Below are 19,780 nucleotides of genomic sequence, written 5' to 3'. Positions count from 1 at the left end.
CACAGAAGATAAAGAGTTCGGTCCTCAACAGGCGTGACTGGTGTAGTGGTTCACGTAGGAACCAGAGAACGAAAGAGATGTGATAATAATGACTTCGACGAACGGCTTCTTCGGAGGTACTTTCTGAGAGAATATGAGTAGGTGAGGTCGTACTTTGAAAACTTTAGATAGGCGTTTTAAATAACTGGAACGCCGAGTTAGAATAGTATGAGTTTTATTGTAAGTTGCTTTTGTACAGCGCAGAAGAGTTGTTAAGCAATAAGTTGTTATACATCAGAGATAATTTTAGATGACGCACAAGTCTAGTGGCGTATGCGTGAAACTTGAGAGGGGTCAGAATATGACCAATGATAAAAGAGAAACAAGGGCAGTTCAATGAAGAGATTGAATTACGACTGCCTGCAAGTAGTAGTAGTAAACTTACTAGAAACAATGTTCAGCACAGTAACAAAGTTCTTGCTGTATTGCACACACGAAATGAAAACAGAGATGGTCCTTGGTAGGAGAACGGAGATGACGGAGTTCTCCACTAACACAGTGTAATAACACACTCTGGTAATGCACTAAGTTCTTCTCTCTATGACTCTAACAAAGTCAGAGAAGAAACGCAAGTCCGGCGGGCGAAGGACAGAAGCCTGAGCCCGAAGAGTGGGCCGGAGCCCCCGGCGACGAGCACGAAGCTCGTGCCTCGTAGACACACAATGATTTCCCCCTGAGAACAGCTTGTACAGCTATTTTGTATTCAGGGAGTTTATTCACACGTTACGTACGTGGGAGTATAGTAGGGTGGTATCTTCCCAAAAAGGGCGGATACTCGTGTGCAATGAAATTAGTCTTTACGTTTAGATTGGGTATTGATAATCTAAACGACTATTTAGGGTGTTAACTAGAATAGTCACGCATGCGCGTTATTACAAACAGTATAAGGCTTTAGCGTCATCTGGTACATAATATCCAAATTAAAAGTCAAAGGTTAATTTGATATTACAAAGAAAATCAAGCTTTATCCAGATTTTACAGGTTTCTTAATCGTTTCACAATGATACCAAAAATACAAGTGTTCCCAAGACACTTATTTTATACGGTGTCAAAATAGACATATTTAGTATTTTCGAAGTGTCAACTTCGGCGCCAAAATGTTAATTATACGTCTACCATGTTTTTGAGAACATCTGGGCTTAAACAGAGGACAATGAGAGTATTCAGAAAATAACATCAGACTCTCAGATAAGACACAAGGGTTAGATATTCCCTTGCACGTGCAGCGAATCGAAGGTTATAGGTTACCAATTCAGATCTGTTTCTCAAGATGCAAAGAGGGGAGAAAAAGATATGAGTTTCCTCTTACGAGAAAACAGCTAACTTTAAGTATTCGTCTGGCTTAGTTATTCCACAGAAAGAACAAAATATAAAGAGAGAAATTTAACATTGACTAATACCTGCAATAATTACATGGCAATAAAGCAATTAAAAGGTTTTTAAATAGTAATTATGAATTTAATAACAGTAAGAAAAGCAAAAAATTAGGTCGGCCCGAAGGCGCCTCAGGTCGGCCGCTACAAATGTCTCTCCACAAGATATCGATACTTACATTACTACTCGGGATGACTTACCACCACCAATTAGATCAGGTCTCCGTAAACTATTATTACAGTACAGATCTCTCTTCTCCGAGTACCCACGTCGTGTTAATGCGCCTCCATACAAAATTCAACTAAAAGATAACGAACCAGTTGTGGGACCTTGCTATTCTGTCCCACAAGCAATGCAACCCGAGTTTGAGGCCGAATTAAATAAATGGTTACGGTTAGGAATTGCTATAGAACAGATGTCCCCATACAGAAATCCTATTCATGTTGTCAGAAAGGCCTCTGGGGGCGTACGTCCCGTTTTGGACCTCAGGGCTACCAACTCTAAAATTATTTCTCCACAAGCACAGGTTGAACCAATAGACGATTTATTACATCGTGTTTCACAAGCCACTTGGTTCTCATCTTTTGATGCATCTAGTGCCTATTATGGGATCAGTTTACACAAAGAATCATATCAATGTACTAGTTTCGTGTATAAAGGAAGGCAATATTGCCTTACCGTTTTGCCACAGGGATTGAAGAGCAGTCCTGCTGTTTTTCAATCCGTTATGACTAATTTTTTCAACGACTCAACTCGTTCTTTTGTAGTTTTATACCTTGATGATGTTATGGTAAAATCGGTCACGGAAGAACACTTATCTCATTTAGAAAGAACGTTTGAAATTTTCAAGAGGGCAAATTTTTCCTTAAATTTTCAAAAATGTAAGTTCTTCGCACGGGAGATAAATTTTTTAGGTCATATCATTAGTGGCAAAACGATAAGGGTCGACCCTAAATTAAACGAACCCATTCGTTGTTTTCCGGTTCCGAAATCAAAGAAGGCATTACAAAAGTTCCTAGGCCTCATAGGATGGAGGAGAAAGTTCGTACCAAACTTTTCTGGACTTACCGCTAAATTATATCAACTACTAAAAAAGGATCAAAAATTCACATGGAACGATGAAACATTGGAAACTTTCCATAAGTTAAAAGAGCTTATTAGCAATCCGCCTGCTCTAAGTCAGCCAGATTTCTCCCTGCCATTTCACATACACAGTGATGCGTGTATGGAAAATCTGGCTGGCTATCTTGCACAATATCCAGCAGGTCAAGAAGATCCTAATGTCATCGGATATGCTAGTCGACGGGTAAAGCCTTACGAGTTGTCTCTGTCGATCTCTCAGTTAGAACTACTGTCCGTTCTGTTCCTATGTGAGCACTTTGAACAATATATTATGGGTCGTATCACGTATGTTCATACCGACAATGCAGCAGTTACTCATGCTTTCACTCAGAAGAACCTTGAACCAAGAACCACCAGGATCCTACTTAAATTACAGAAATTTGACTTAACATTTCAGCACTGTCCAGGCCGCGAGAACCTTATCGCCGATACACTTAGTAGGTATCCGCCTGAGGTATTGCTTGAACCCGAAACCCATTATGTGCATTTCCTAACGAAAACACAATATGCTGACATTGATTTAAATCATATAAAGAAAAATCAAGAAACTGATGAATTATGTCAAACGTTCTTAAGGCAATATGAAAATAGTGGTAATCAGAGTAGAATCGCAATGCATTGTGGGTTAATGTACATAAAACCGTTGCGAGTTCAAAAATGGCTTTTAGTAATACCTCAGGCTTGTATTCACCAAATTATCAGTATTGTTCACTCCACAGGTCATTTTGGAGTTCAAAAATGTTATCGCTTTTGTCGCGCAATCTTTTATTGGAAAAATCAAAAATCTACCATAAAAAATTTCATCCGAAACTGTATCCAATGTGCGGAAACAAAGTTCACAAACCGAACCATAGCTCAGCAAGAATATCACATAAGAGCAAATGTACCCCATGAGACTCTGGGGGTGGACCTTATTGGGAAATTACCACCTAGCCAGGGATACTATTATATTTTATCATTAATAGATATTTACTCTCGTTTTGTTACTTTTCTTCCGCTCAGAAAAGCTCATACCAAAGAAATAATAACGGTACTAGAGAGAAGATACTTTCACCTTTTACCATATCCTCAAGAATTCTTAAGTGACAGGAAACCACAGTTCCAGTCTAAACTGTGGCAGGATTTCTGTGCTAAGTATAAAATTAAACACAAGAAAACAGCTACCTATTCTCCTCAGGGTAACAGCATAACAGAGCGCAGCCATAAAGAGCTCAATAGGTTAGTTCGGTTATGGTGTAATGAAGATCAAACCACCTGGTATAGATATCTTGTAAAAATACAGGACCTTCTTAATAATTCTTATTGCTCAAGTATTGGTTGCACGCCGGCGGAACGCTTTCTGAGTTACTCTGCTGTTGACAACTACCGGAAGGTGTTCCCATGGCCAAAACAATTAGATTCCGTTGAAAATAGGTTTAAATTTACGGAGATAGATATAAATTCGCGAAATTCTAGTAAACGGTCAACACATTCTGTTACTCTGGAAGAAGGCCAACTAGTAATGCTGAAATTACACAACTTATCGTCAATAATAAAACAGGAATCCGCCAAATGGATGAAAATTTTCACTGGCCCGTTTGTCGTGAAAAAATTGCTAAAAAACTGCGCTGTTTTGCATAATCTCAAAGGTGAAAGTATCGGAACTCACAATTTTCGAAATTTAAAGATTTTCAATTGTACAGAAGATAAACGTAGTGAATTACTCGCGCAATACCCCAAGTAGATATAATATACTGTCCTAGTGAGACTGGTAACGTTTGAATGGGATGAATGAGTGTGTTAATTTAACAAGCATCAGTAGTTAGTATTCCCAATTAGCAAAATTTTGTTATTCTAACAAAATTTTGTTAATGGGCCGGGGAAAACTGTAATGTACCATTACAGTTGAAAGTAATGGCAATTTTTTTTACGCACCCTGTACCTAGTAATTTTTTTTCTTTCAATTTCGGTTTAGTTACACAATTTATTTACTCTCTTTACTTCGAATTAAATATAATGAATCGAAAGGTTTCATTAGTAATCATATTCCCACTGAATAATATATTTTATTTATATTTTGATTAAGTGTAAATCCCATTTTCGGATATATAAGTTGAATAGTTACAAGGTTTACCATTCTGACGTCATACCGAAACATAGTTCCGTCATTGGATATAAATTTTCTTAATTTCAGACCAATGTAGATTTTGGCCAGGTACCTAATCTTTCCCTCACCCCCTCTCACTAGTCCATAGTCACTTTCAGATCCGGTTATATCTGGATTTGCCAAATTTCTATTTGCTTTGTAATTTCCGCGGCTAAAGTTTTCGTTCTGATTGGAGGAATTCTCCTACCTCTGGCGTTTTCGGCGCAATGTTATCATAATAATCGAAGACACGTCACGAAGCACTATCTGTGGAAGTGATCACCATATTTTGATTTTATTAGGACTGAAATTCAAACGAACTTAAGGTAATATCCAGTTAATTTCATTGATAAACGTCGTGTGATCATTTAGGAGCCAGAAACACATATTTTCGTTCAAAGAACTGTAAAACCAGGGGAAAATATCTGATTTCCGGATTTCTTTTTACTAGGAAGCCATGTTTGCTGCCCAGCTAGAATATACAGAGTGAAATAGTGACTTTACTTTCTTTTTCTTTCAAACCATAGATTCAGTTAGGGATTAGGGAAATTACGACCTGTTTAGTGCATGTTGTTCGTGTATACAGTAAATGTGATTTTTTATTATTTATTTAGTAATTGCATGTACGTAGTAGGTTTGATAGTTGTAATGTAAATAATCATAATGGCAGCTTAAGTTAGCTTAAAAGGGCTCCTATCCCCTTTTCCAAATTGAACCAGTTCTAGCGGGGGAATGGGTTAGTTATTGTTTGTTTTAGGGCCTTTTTCCCTCTCAGGGGAAGGGTCCCTCAATAAACCTCGTTAAGGTGCCCCCAGGGCATCAATCTTTGGCAATAATTATGTAAACAATTGGTCAGGTCAATTGGACCTAGGGTTACCTTTTCTCATTTTGCCCCCCTTTAAGTTTAATAGAGCCGACTGTATATACCAACAAGGGAGTATTTTTCGTCAACATGCATGTAATTAAATGGTGCATGTTTGGTTTAGTTAGTTGTCTTTATGTATAGTACTAACAGTGGTGTATGTAGTCAGTAGTTTTGTGTGAGTGTGTGAATTTTCGGTTAGGACAGTGTATAAATATGCGTTAATTTAGTACCATTTGTCTAACTCGAAGTATACTAAACCGGAGTAAATATTAAATTTCTGACTAATGAGTACAAGTATATATTTCAGTACACGGTAAATTATGCCTCCACTGCAGCGCCATAGTGTCTGTTTTCGGTAGTCAATTGTTTGTTGACATTACGACATCGCATAACTTAGTGATCTAGATTGTTTGATTTTGGCCATTTATTCTCAAATTACTTCCCGTGGACATGGTTTTCGGTTCAGATGAGTATACCTTCATATAAGATAGCATGAGATCTTACTGTACTGAAAATTTCAGCTTGCTAGGTCCAGTAGTAATTGAAATATCTACTAAAATAAAGAATACCTATTTTCTTAATAGAAGTAAAGCCCATAAAATGCTGTTACTGTTTGTTTCAAAATGTAGTATTAAATTCTCTTTTCCCGTGGCTGTAGAAAAATTCCATTGTTGCTTTAGTTTTATCAGCAAATTGGAAATAGGTTAATCGTTGACAATTTAACTTTCAGTGAATACACGTATGATTTTTTTTAAAAAACTGCGAAGTAAATACAATTTGGGTGCTTCGAAACAAAGAGTACGTGGTTCGATGAATGTTATCGTGTAGTAGTTTGAGCGTGATAGATTGTGATAATTATATATATTTATTACTGTGTAATGTAAATATGTGTATGGCCTGCGTGTAAAATGTATGAAATAGGGTGTCTGTAAAATATTACTTCGCGCGAAAATTAGTAGATAATGAATGAATGTAATGATATATTAATAATATGATATAAAATATGAATGAGATGATGACACCTATATTTAAATGGATAGGCCTAGTGTATGTTATGTAGTGAAAATATGAATATGTTTACTAAAAAAAAAAAATCTCTCGCGTTTTGACTTCTACACCAGTACATTCATCCAACCGAGTTTGCTACTTGGATAGTAAATTGTAGTTGGGAATTGTGTGTTACTTCGCATTTAAGTACCTCATAATAACAGCCCCGGATCTTAAGCCTTTCAATAGATAGGGTAGCATCATGTGGGAATTACTTCTAAAGGTTGACAGAAATGATAATTAAGAAAACCAACTGCTATATCCTGTGATCATCGAAAAGTACAGGTTTCGGTCATTTGTACCTTTAACATTCATTGCCTCTCCGAGATTTTTTTCCGTTGCTTACCTTATTTATTTATTGTGCAGTGTTCATATAACTCAGTTCGGACTATCCGATTAAATCAACTGCTACTAAATTAATATTTATGTCATTAGCGTACCCGGACGTCGACCCCTAGTCCCCTTAAGTATTTTCATGTCTTTTCTTAGTTTAATTAGATGAGGGAAATTAACGACGTCCCAGACTGTGGCATGTCTGCGCAGGGTAGCCATCGGTGAAGTTTGGCAATAGAAATCACCGATCCAAAATTCAGTTTATTTAATTTTTTTTTATTTTGGCAAATTCTAATTAGGGATATTTTAGCTATTACTCTAATTTCATTACTATTCTGGAATCTTCTAGTTTCCAAGAGGTCGGATGATTTTTTTCTTTTGAAATTCTAAATTAACGCCGTCTCTAATCTTCCGGAGGATTTTCGGGACCCTGCTGGTTTGGGCCGGATACGGGGATCGGATTTCAATCTTACAACCAAACTCTTGTGGGATTGGGATCTGATGGACACAGAACTTGCATCCTTGGCAGCAGGGCGCTCCTTGAGTCTACGTATTTGAGTAGACCACCCTTTTGGCATGTTAAGAATATTTTGGCTATGGATTTTGTTGAGAGCGAAATTCGACTTCTATCTTTGTAGCGTTAGTTATTTCCCACGTAAGTCTTTGGCGCCCCTATTCTTCGTCTTCCTTCTTCTCTATCTCTCTCTCTGTCTTCATTACTTCGAGATTTTTTTTTTCAAATTTTTTTCAACCTCCCCCCCCCCCGGTTTCTGAAACTCATGAAAACATACAATATTCATATCACTTATTTCGATCGTATGTACTAACTGAGACATCGAGGGATGCAATTCGTGGAGGTATTGCAGCACATCTCAGGACCATTTTCGCGATATTCAATCCACCACTGGAGAAACTGACGAGAAGGTACACTATGCTTTCAGATTCCTAGAAACATTTGTTATTCATTGATCGTACAAATTATACCCATTGACGACTGATTTCTGGTTTTTCTTTCTATTGATTGGTCATATAGTGTGTATGTATTAATAGTTTGGGCCCACTAGTTTCGAATAACATTGATTTTTTTTCTGTATATACATCTATATATGTACTTACATAGTTTTAAAAGTTACGTGCCTGCTCTATTTGTTGTATTTCCACCTCTTATGTCAACTTATTAAATAATACCAACTATATTTTTTTTTATACGCGGATCTTTAGTAAATTGAGAATGATTATTGATTATCGGGTTTACATATAAAGTACAATGTTGCAACCTTATGAAAAAAAAGTGAATTTTGATAGTCAGGGTTTTTGTTTTGTTTTTGAGCCAATAAAATATGAATACTTATCGAATATAAAAAGGTTATGTAGATATTAAATGTCGACGAAATACTACAATGGATATTAAAGTGAAATTTATTATATTGAGTAATATGAATATATATATATATATATATATATATATATATATATATATATATATATATATATATATATATATATATGCGAGTATGTATGTAAAGGGCTCGGTATTTACCCTGGTTGTTTTAGGTTGCCATAGATTTTTGACACCCGATATTAACCAACTCTTTGTGATATACAGCATTACCGCGTAAATTGTAATAAATGACATTTTGTTGAGTTGTTATTGATGTTTGTGACTATTAAAGTTGAATATCATGTTAAATACTGCATGTAAATAAAACAAGTAGCAGGTCGTAAGATAAGTAAAAATAACCCTAATCCTTATCCAAATTTATTTTGCGAGATCATAGTGAAATTAGTAAGCTACGAAACAGTGCGCCCCACCAACGAATCTTCTATCAGTAAACTATGAAACAAATCCTTCCCCTACGATCGGAAACCTAACTATTCAGTGACTAGAATCTTTTGACTACACGATCTATACTATAAAAAAAATTACTGATCTTAAATTCAATGAAGTGAAATTTGGTCAATAATTTAGTAGTGTGAATACAGGAATATGGAAATATGTTCCCAATGTTTGGGACTGGACTCGATATTTTAAATCTCGATAAACTTTGAAATTTTATATCAAGTGCGTCAAGTGACGAAATGAGAAATATAAATATATATGTGATATGAAGCAACTATTTGTCTATAGTTAAAACAAAAACAATTAAATACTCTCATGGACACAAATCACAGTGCGTAAAGAGAGTTGAAAAAGGAGTTATTATCGACGTGAGAACAAAGACTCATAAAATTGTCGAAATGTCTCCTCTTGGGACAGAGACTCAATAAAATGTTACTAAAGTGTTTTTTGTTAAAGAATGATTAACCAATTATATTTTTTTTCTTTCTTTTGCCCGCAATGATATGTATTCATTGCACTGAATCTTAAATATATTGACCTTTGAATTTTCTTTTTTTTTCCTTTATTTTCTCTTTCGTTTTTTTTTGGTCGATTTTTTTTCATGTAATCCAACTTTTAATATCTCTAGAAAGAGAAATGTGTTATTTGATATTGCTGAAAGTAGCAGATTTCTGTGCATGCTTATGAAACATTCTTTTCATGTATTAAATTTTTCCTGTTATGTCAAACTAAGTTTTCTTTTATTGAAATGTAATAAATGTCTATAGAAATGTAGTTAGGTTAGTTTAATTCAACTAAATACAACCTGAAGTATACATTGTCCTGTATGAATGTGTGTGTGAGTGAAATGTAGGTTTAGTATTAAGTGCACAAATTATTTTGACATATATGTGTGACTTATTATAATTAATGGTAGCTAGCAATTAAAGTCATTGAATGTTAATACTAACTTAATTTAAGTTGGCTCTATGAAGGAAGTAAAAAGGACCGAAGTAGCCTGAACAAATGATCATCATGGGAGAACTGTGAAAGTCAAAATCTTCGACAAATATGTGATACTCTGATTTTTTTTTCTTTCTCTGTGGTCGTTTCTAACATGCCATCAACTTCGTCGTTCATTTTTTAAATATTGGATATTAGTCTAGAACTTCTGGAAATATTGAATAAACGGTAAAATTAAACTTTCTCATCTATCTCAGAGCTAGATTGGGATAATTCGGTAGTTGGGGTCAAATGGATCTAGGTCGGGGATGTATGGGTTAACATGTGTCTACCTTTGATCACCTTAATACCAAACATTCACCCAATAGCTATTGGAAATGATCCCAATTCGATATTTATTCACTTTTCCTTTACCATATTTCTTAAAATATCCAGTAACAGTTTCCTCTTTATCACCTTCTTACTTTACCTCTTTCCTCTTCTATCTTCCTTTTCCTTTCTTCATCTTCTTCTTCTATTTTTTAAATAAAACTGAAAAGGGGGTCGTGACTGGGAATTCTAAATGTAATAAACACGGTCATGTATTTATTTATTTCATTTTATTTTCTTTAGAAGTCCGATAAAAATTTTCTCGTTCCGATCGAACCTAGTATGTTCGAAATTAAGAAATGGATATTATAGTCCAATATAATTAGACATAAGCTGATAGCTTCATGAATATCCCCACCAGGGGTGAAGGGTTCCCACTCACGACTTATTCCGTGCATCACATTTGTTGCAGATTCTTTCTTCCCTCAATCAGTTTTAGATTGACGAGCCGTGACGGGATTCGTTGTTATGGAAACGGTGGTTTCTATGGCAACGGGCCCTTTTTTCAGTTTTAGTAACTCCTACGACAGAAAAGGGAGCAGTATATATTTTTCTATTCTCTAGATATTCATTGTGTAGAATTTTGAAGTTTTGTAGAAATAATATGCTTGCACCCTAAGACATTTCCAACTTTTTTGACTAACGACATTCTTTACTGGACGCCACAAATTGCGACACATTCATTATTATTATTATTATTATTATTATTAATAATAATAATAATAATAATAATAATAATAATAATAATAATAATAATAATAATAATAATAATAATAATAATAATAGTAGTAGTAGTAGTAGTATGTATTACAATAGTGTAAGCCCCTAGGCCTAAGTTTTTATAAAGTAGCGGCTCTATGTATTTTTGCTGACTCTGGAGGCGATGACTGGTACAGTCTCTCTCAAAATTGATTTTAACTAATTTATTAAATGTTTCATGATTTTTAAATTCTAAAATTTTGCGAAGTGCTCTATGGGACTCGATGACACAACAGTTAAAAGCCATTGCTCTTGTTTGTTACAGAGCCCAGTGACGTAACAACACCACTGGACACCATTTGCAGAAACATGTACTCAAACCAGGAAAAAGCCCAATGTATAACTCTGGTATCACGAGACACAATCACCAAAATAATCCAGAGACAATTTCAGACGGCCTACCATAGACAGCCACCAGATGTTAAAAGTATCAAAATGTGGTATGCTAAGTTTAAGGAAACAGGCAGCATCAATGATCTCCCTGGAACATGCAGACCTGGACCTAGTGCGCAGACAATTCAGATGGTGGGAGACACTTTATTGAGAAGTCCCAAGAAGTCAGTCCGCAGAGCCTCACGTGAGTTGCAGATTCCTAAATTGTTCCATACACGCAGAAACATGCATGAAGAAACCTTCCAACCTGCATGAAAAATGATAAAAAATACAGGCAAGTTGATCGTGTATGGCCTTGTTCATGCATGTTGAAAGTTTTCAAAATCTTCTGTAAACATGCATGATGCTTTTACCGTTCTTCATGCACGTTTACCGTGTATGGGCTCGTTCATGCAAGTTGAATGTTTTATATTTACGTCCGCAAATCACGACAGCAGAAGAAATCACATGACTCTTTCTTCCGATTCATTCTTCTAGTAAGTTGGACAGCAAGTAGCTACGTATGTTGGCAAAAAAAATAAATAAATAAAATAAAATAAAAAATAAAATAAAATAATTCTTCAACATGCATGATGAGACAAATCTTTCATGCATGATGGTCATGCAAGTGTATTCGTCTATGTCTCCATATGATATCAGTGCACGCACCCTACATAAACATCTTCTTTTCCGTGAATACAAATTCCCGATCGTGCAGTCCTTACAACCAACAAATTACATTGCTCGTTATGACTTTGCTGCTGCCATACTGTCTGAGATTGAGGAAGATGTTGACTATCTGAAACGTGTCCTTTTCTCAGATGAGACCACATTTCATTTCAACAGGGTTGTCAATCGACACAATGCTAGGATCTGGGGATCCGCCCCGTACTATATTTGAGACCATCAGAGCCAGATCTAAGTTGATCATGTGGTGCGGTCTTGTGAACAGATTCAGGACATTCCGGACTCAATTCTCCAATACGATGGTGCGCCACCACCTTATTGGAGGTTAGATGTCCGTGACTATTTGTATACAACACTTCCAGGAAAATGGATCGGGCGTGATGATCCCATAAATTGGCTTCTGCGATCACCGGACATAACACCACTGGATTTCTTCCTTTGGGATTTTGTCAAGTACCAGGTTTACCGAACACCAGTGAACGACATCGCAGCATTACGGTGCAGAATTGCTATGTCATAACATCCATCCCTCACGTAATGTTGACCAACATATGGGTGGAATAGAAATATTGCCTGGGCGTCCTTCGGACAACGAAAGTATCACACGTAGAAATTTATTAATTATGAACATAAAAACTTGAATATGTTAGATGCAATTCACGATACAAAATATTTGTCTATTTGTTATATAATTTTATGCCTTATGAATGTTTATAGTCAAGGAAAGAATTCTGAGACACCATGCAATAGTATTTTTTTTTATTTTATGAAACCAGTCCATAACTTTATTGCCGTATTGCACTATGTAAGTGCGCGTACGTGCACTATGTGTGAGTATCAGGTTCCATTCTCGTCTGGAAGAAAATATGATACGAATCCTATGTTAAGTTGTGTGTTAACGTAGTCTCAGTGCTGAAAAACATGCTAAATTTCAATCGAACGAACCATTAAAATTCTGTTGTTTCTCCTGGAAGCAATAAAAGGGGACCTAGACATTTTTCTTCGAGTAAATATAATCACCAGCACAATTTTAATACGTCGTACATATTACTCTGTCGATGTGCAAACTATGATATTCAGTCGGAAATCAAGGTATCAATGTTGTAGAGCAGGCTTTCTCAATCTATGGCGTCATTTCAGATTTTATTAAGGTAGGGGAGCAAGGTTGTTCACCGATCCTAATTAAGTTTATTTTTTTTTTACCTCCCTTCCCGACTCCCAAATATTCCTCTCATGAATCCCTGAGAGGTTCAACGCCCCAGATTAAGAAACCCTGCTGTAGAGAATTAGTTCCTCACAACGACAAAAGGAACTGAAGTTCTTCAGATGTAACGTCCTTCGATTATGCATCAAAGCTAAGAAAGACTGTGATGATGAGATTGATGATGGAAGGTGGAAGGAGAATGGTGGAAGGGTGAAAGTGGAAGGAAACGAAATAAAAATGAGAAAATCCACTCACATGGTGCTGGTCTACCATAAAGCACATTTCGTGGGAACTTGGATCGGGACCCCGCGGTTCAGTGGTGACCGCTCTACCGTTGAACCACCGTGGTTCCCTTTATTGATGAGTCCTGTAATCTAATGTAACAGGTAGTTTTGGGAGTTTCAGAATAATTTCAAATTAATGTGTACTTAAAAAAAAAAAAAAAAAAAAACAACGTCCCGCTTTTGTTTGTTGCTTGAAAACAAAGGGTGGCTTTTATGCGAAATCCATCAAGGTTGTCTTTTTGATTTTAAATATTATGATTGTCTCTTGAAGGAACATATAGTGCAATATATAATTCTTATTTATGTAACTTACTATCTCTGTACCTCCAATGAAGATAAAAATGTATTAGGTTTAAAATAAATAGTATGACATTTCACATTGTGTTATCTGATGTAGGAGATAAATGTATCGCACAGGTCAATTTTCGTGTTGTATTTTTTGGCGGCTCGTCTTCATCTTTGGCAAAGACAGTCTGCCTTGCATAAAAGTTTGGGCAACACTGTTTTAAACATAAATAAATCAAACTAAATAGTTAAAGCTCCCTTTTTTTAACCTGTGTCTTAATAATTAAGTGTGAAAACGTGTGGATGGAACAGCAGAGTCGATCTCTTTCCTTTGTCGGCAAGTTCCGTTGTTTTGTTTCGACTGACTGGAGGTCACCCAGTGAACCCGCCAACAAACTCAAGGTCTTAACTTCACACACTAAGCAGCCACTCTTTTACCAGTGACTGCATTTTTCAGAAGCTTACACGAGACCTACGCATATATCCAGGAAATAATAGTCAAGTCTAATAAATCAGTTTGAATATTGTATTCATGTAGTTTTTCTTATTTTATAAATTGAATGATAGATAGCTCTTGGGAACCAGGTGTTAGCTTGTCTTGTATGACGCCACGTTTTAGTGGGAGATCAAGTTCTGGTCGCGTCTGTTTCTCAGGCAACATATAATGTACGTATTACAACTTCACAACACAAGTTTTGATTAATAGCTGCTGCGAACCTTAAGTGCAAGCTATAAAATTTCTAATAACTGATATATAATTGCAGCTGTTAATAAGTTAGTTTTATATTTGAAGGTCAAGGAATAAGCAGCTACTTATAAACAACATTAAGCAAGTTTGTAGCTCAAAGACATATGACTCAATCATGCGTTTCAAAAATGCATAGAAGCAATCAAATTTGTAATGTGAATTTTTTATACAGTGGAACATCGATAACTCGAAGCTGAAAGGAATAGATAAAAATTCGAGATATCGAATTTTTCGAGTAATTAAGGTTCGAGTTATCAATGTAGCCATAATAAAAATTCGAGATACCGAGGTTTCGCGTTCCTCCGAAAAGTGACTATACAACCTCTGTAACTCGGAAATTTTATTCCCTCAACGTCTATAACTCGAAGTTATAAAAGTTCCTTAAATTAAATAAGATAACTAGTAAAAATAAAATACTAGACATGAGTAAAACAACTACAGAATACATTAGCAACAATAACAATTATGTTAGAGCATAGAGCTATAACTTCGAGTTATCGAGGTCACATCAAGGAAAATTCATTTATAGAGGTAAATTTCGACTCGTAGCGGTTCGCAGATACGAAAGTTCGCGTTATTGAGGTTTTATAACATGTTTAGGAAATCCTTAAAATTCGACTTATCGAGGTTGTAATTTTTTTTAACATTCGACTTACAGAAGTTATTTTACCATTGAATATTATGGAGAGTTGAAGGAAATGAAAACAAAAAATTCGAGTTATTAAGGAATTCGAGTTATCGAGGTCCAACTATATTTTAAATGCCGTACGCATCTAGGTATTGTTACACATTGTCCTAGTGTTCGGTGCAATAGAACAGCAGGCTCCAAGGTCGTTTCATCATAATTCCACTTATGAAAGACAGTTGGGACTATGGTTGCCTACAAGACAAAAGTTGACGCTGTCTCTTATTGAAAAGGTATCGTAATGATGTCTCATCTATGTTTATTGGAAGAACTTTCTTCCGTCTCTGCCTTATCACAAAAATTATGTCTCGTCCATTAAGAAACCTTATTTTGGACGTAAAAAATATTATAAACAAAAGCAGTGATAGTAAGGAAATACTTCCTTTGCTTAGGTTATGATACTGAAAGTTAGATTAGACCGACGTCCTGATTGGTATAAGATAATTTCCCTATAACAAATTCTAACCATACGTAGATTTATGAATCTTTAATCATTATTATTGAATTGATGATTTCAGAAAGGACCTTAGTAGCTTTGAGATACTAAAGACGTGTATTTAAATTCAGGACTGCAGATCTTTATTGCACTCAACCTACAGTTCAGTATTGTGTTTGCTTCGTTGTAACACTAACACTTTCGGCACTTCCCCCTTCTATACACAAAGTTGCTTCACTGGAAAAGTTCATAAACCAAATTTCAGAATAACTTTTTTTTTTAAAAGAAGAAAAACCAATATTAACCGACTTCAACAAAAACGCTAAAAAGTAGAATATAATAAAAGCGCTTAAAAACAGAAAATAGTAATAAAAAGGCTTTCTAAAGCAGAAAATAATTCATTTCTATTATACATAAAAAAAACTGAAGTTTTTGTCAAGCCAAACAAATTAATGCTACACAAAATTATCATCGAAACTAATTTTTGTTTGGTTTGGCACAGACTTCAAGATTCTTTGTATAAATAATGGTACGAATTATTTTCTGCTTTTAAACGCGTTATTATTATTATTTTCTGCTTTTTAGACCTTTTATTATTGTTTACTTTTTAGCGCTTATGTCGAAATCATTTAACATTGTTTCTTTAAAAAAAAGTCATATTTTTTTTGCTTTCTGGTGCTTTCTTGAAGTCAATTATTTTTAAGTTTATTTATTTATTTATTTTTATTTTTATTTTTGTGCCCAATAATTACCAAGTAGTATAGTTAGATATAGCAGAAAATTGAAATATTATGACTCAAATGCAGCATCCGTTAATTGTTTCTCGTATACACTAGATTTTCAAAAATAGTAATAAAGAATTATTATTCTTATTTCCTCAAGAAAGTGCTGGATCTACAGATAGAAAATGATTTTATCAAACGTCTAAGGGGATCCGAGAAATTTTAACAAAGAATTCGAACGAACAGTTACAAATCAGCTGAATGACGCTACTATGTAGAAGTATGTACTTTCGATAGTGACTGTACAATACTATATTGTTTTCTTCAAGGAACTGAATTATTTATTTAAGCTAAATTATAGAATTCAATTCTTAGCTATTGGTTCTGGTTGCCCACGAAACGAGACGAAACTGAACTTTTCCAAAAGAAACAGATACACTTTCCAAGACGAGACGAAACAGAACTTTTCCAAAAGAAACAGATACACTTTCCAAGACGAGACGAAACAGAACTTTTCCAAAAGAAACAGATACACTTTCCAAGACGAGACGAAACAGAACTTTTCCAAAAGAAACAGATACACTTTCCAAGACGAGACGAAACAGAACTTTTCCAAAAGAAACAGATACACTTTCCAAGACGAGACGAAACAGATCTTTTCCAAAAGAAACACATACACTTTCCAAGACGAGACGAAACAGAACTTTTCCAAAAGAAACAGATACACTTTCCAAGACGAGACGAAACAGATCTTTTCCAAAAGAAACAGATATTCTTTTCGAGACGAGACGAAACAGAGATTTTCCAATAGAAGGAGACAGTTTCCGAGACGAGACATCATTTTCACGACACCTTTTCGAGATGAGACAGCCTCAACTTGTGCTTCAAAGGAAAACTTAACGATTGAGTCACAAAGCAATGTCTTTTATCAACTTTTATATCTATTTAATCTCTCTCTCTCTCTCTCTCTCTCTCTCTCTCTCTCTCTATATATATATATATATATATATATATATATATATATATATATATATATATATATATATATATATACACTTTGCATATATAAATATATGTATATATATGTGTGTGTATGCACATACCACCATCTTTTTACATAGATGTCTAAGTTTTCAAGTTGAAACGATGGTGGTATGTATTCTAATATTCTATATTCAAACAAAACTTAGACATCTATGGCAAAGGATGGTATAAAGCAATATTCGTTTCATATCTTTTATACGTACCTACGTTCTTCGTACGATGGCACGCTGTCAGGAATGATATTTTTGCTTTTCCCGGAAACAAATAAATCTTCATAGAGTCAGAGCAATAAAACAATTATGTTTACATGACTTTCATCCACTCATCAACCCACGCATAACAACCATCTGCAAAAACTTGTTCTTTGCTTTTTGAGTTTTCAACTGATGCAGTGTGTCATCCTTTATGTTGAATAGAAAACAATGTTGTTAAAATGATTCTCTACAGAACTGGAAGGTTTTACACTATGACCTTCAGACTGAATTTAAGAAAGGAAAAAAAATCTAGTGGGTGAGAATAAAACAGACTTTTCAGGGTCACTTTGTGATTCTTCTGTCAGGTAAAAAGAAGTTATTACAAGTGCGATGCAAGGAAGGCTTTAGAAACAGATAATCCCTATTCCAACTCTATTCAATGTACTCTATGTTCAGAAAATATAATGGAGAAGGATCTGGTTGGGAAGATGATGCTTCAGAAAGAAATTAGAAGGGTTAAGTGTTTGCAGATAATATGATCATGCTTTGGAAAATGAGAATTGTAAGAAAACATGGTGGAAGAAATAAATAATAATTCGAATGGTTACTGCACGAAAGAATGTAATTGCGGCAACTATAGATATTGAAGGAGAATAATAAAACAGATAACTACTATTCGTTCCACCTAACTTAATACGAGATCAAAACAAATTCGCACTCACAACGCTCTCGCACAGAGTCCGATCGACGGAAAGATTGGTATTCCACTAACTACCACCAAAAATCGAACTCGAAGGTTTGAAATTTATCTAAATGTAAAATGTATTAAGAATTAATTATAGCTTTCATAATAACACGTACATTTAAAAAAATTGAGTTTAGGAATGGTATCGAGACCAAGACTACTCTCGATCTCGTCTCAAATTTTCGAGGTGAGACCGAGATCGAGACGGACTTTCGTAATTCGAGACTAGATCGATACTCAATATACCGAAACTTACTCTAGATTAGACCTAGATCGAGACAGACACATGTAATTCAATACGAGATCGAGCCGAAACCAACCCCAGTATCGAAATTCTCGGTCTTGTATCGAATATTCTCAAAAATACTGGAATTATCTTTACTCAAAATTCGTGCACTATTACTTTACATATAAGATGGTGGAACAATTTCCTTTGGGTATTCATAATCATGGGCGTATACATGGGAGAAAAATTACAAATATTACTTTTGGTCATGTGGTATATCAAAACTCTGTTAACCAGCACATACAGATTTGAGCTGAGACTCAATATATATTTTATTCTCTTTCCAGTCATTTTAATTACTCAAAGAGCACGTTGAAAATTTGTTCTTAAAAATAATTTTGTAAAGCAAATATATGATGTTCCAAATTCGCTACAATATTTTTCCACAGGGAAGATTGGTTTTAAAAAGTGTTTTTTATTTTTACTGCAACTACTCGTATAAGTAATGATATCAACTTTCCTTTAACCCTTTCGTGGGCAATGGGAAGAATAGTTTCTGCCAAAGGACTTTAAATATGCTCTTAATGCTCATATTTGCTCCGCTAGTCAGCGTTATTTCAATTACACCCATGAGTCTTTTTCACTAGCGGAATGAGAATTAGAGTCTAAAGATCATTTTCTTCTGTGTCTTAGTTTTGAGCATGTATTGCATAAAATGGAAGAAGATCGTCTTATCACTTCTCGAAAAAATAGTAGAGAGTAGGATAGGGCAGGACCATGTAAGGAGAAAGAGCATCAGCTACACTAAAGAATTGGTTTGAGCTATTAATAAGCAGTTTACATTTAACATGTGTAACAAAGTATATATTAATACAGTATTTCTTTTTTTAAAAAAATGTTTTTACTAAATAATAAAAAGAAAACATTAACTTTGCTCTCATCCTTTCTCTCTACTCGGACTGTAGTTTGAGCTGCAACCCTGATATCTGTTGTAAAATTACGGATGTTGTGTTACGGAAATACTCAGTATTAGAAGGGTCACTACTGTATAGAAACTTATGTGTTTACACTAATACAATGCATAATAATAATAATAATAATAATAATAATAATAATAATAATAATAATAATAATAATAATAATAATAATAATAATAATAATAATAAATCAAACACGTGTGCGTTGCGATTTTGTGGTGTTCAGTACAGTGTATCGTCAAAAAAGGCTAGGACCCACTGCTATAATCTATAGCCCAAAATATTTTCCTGGTTGTAGAATTTTAAAGCGGAATTTTACTTCTGCCAAAATAAATAAATAAATAATAATACAAACA

This window comes from Thermobia domestica, chromosome 1 (assembly GCF_964235325.1).
Source record: "Thermobia domestica chromosome 1, izTheDome1.hap1.1, whole genome shotgun sequence".
In the NCBI taxonomy this organism is placed as follows: Eukaryota; Metazoa; Arthropoda; class Insecta; order Zygentoma; family Lepismatidae; genus Thermobia; species Thermobia domestica.
Note: the sequence above shows the minus strand (reverse complement) of the source record.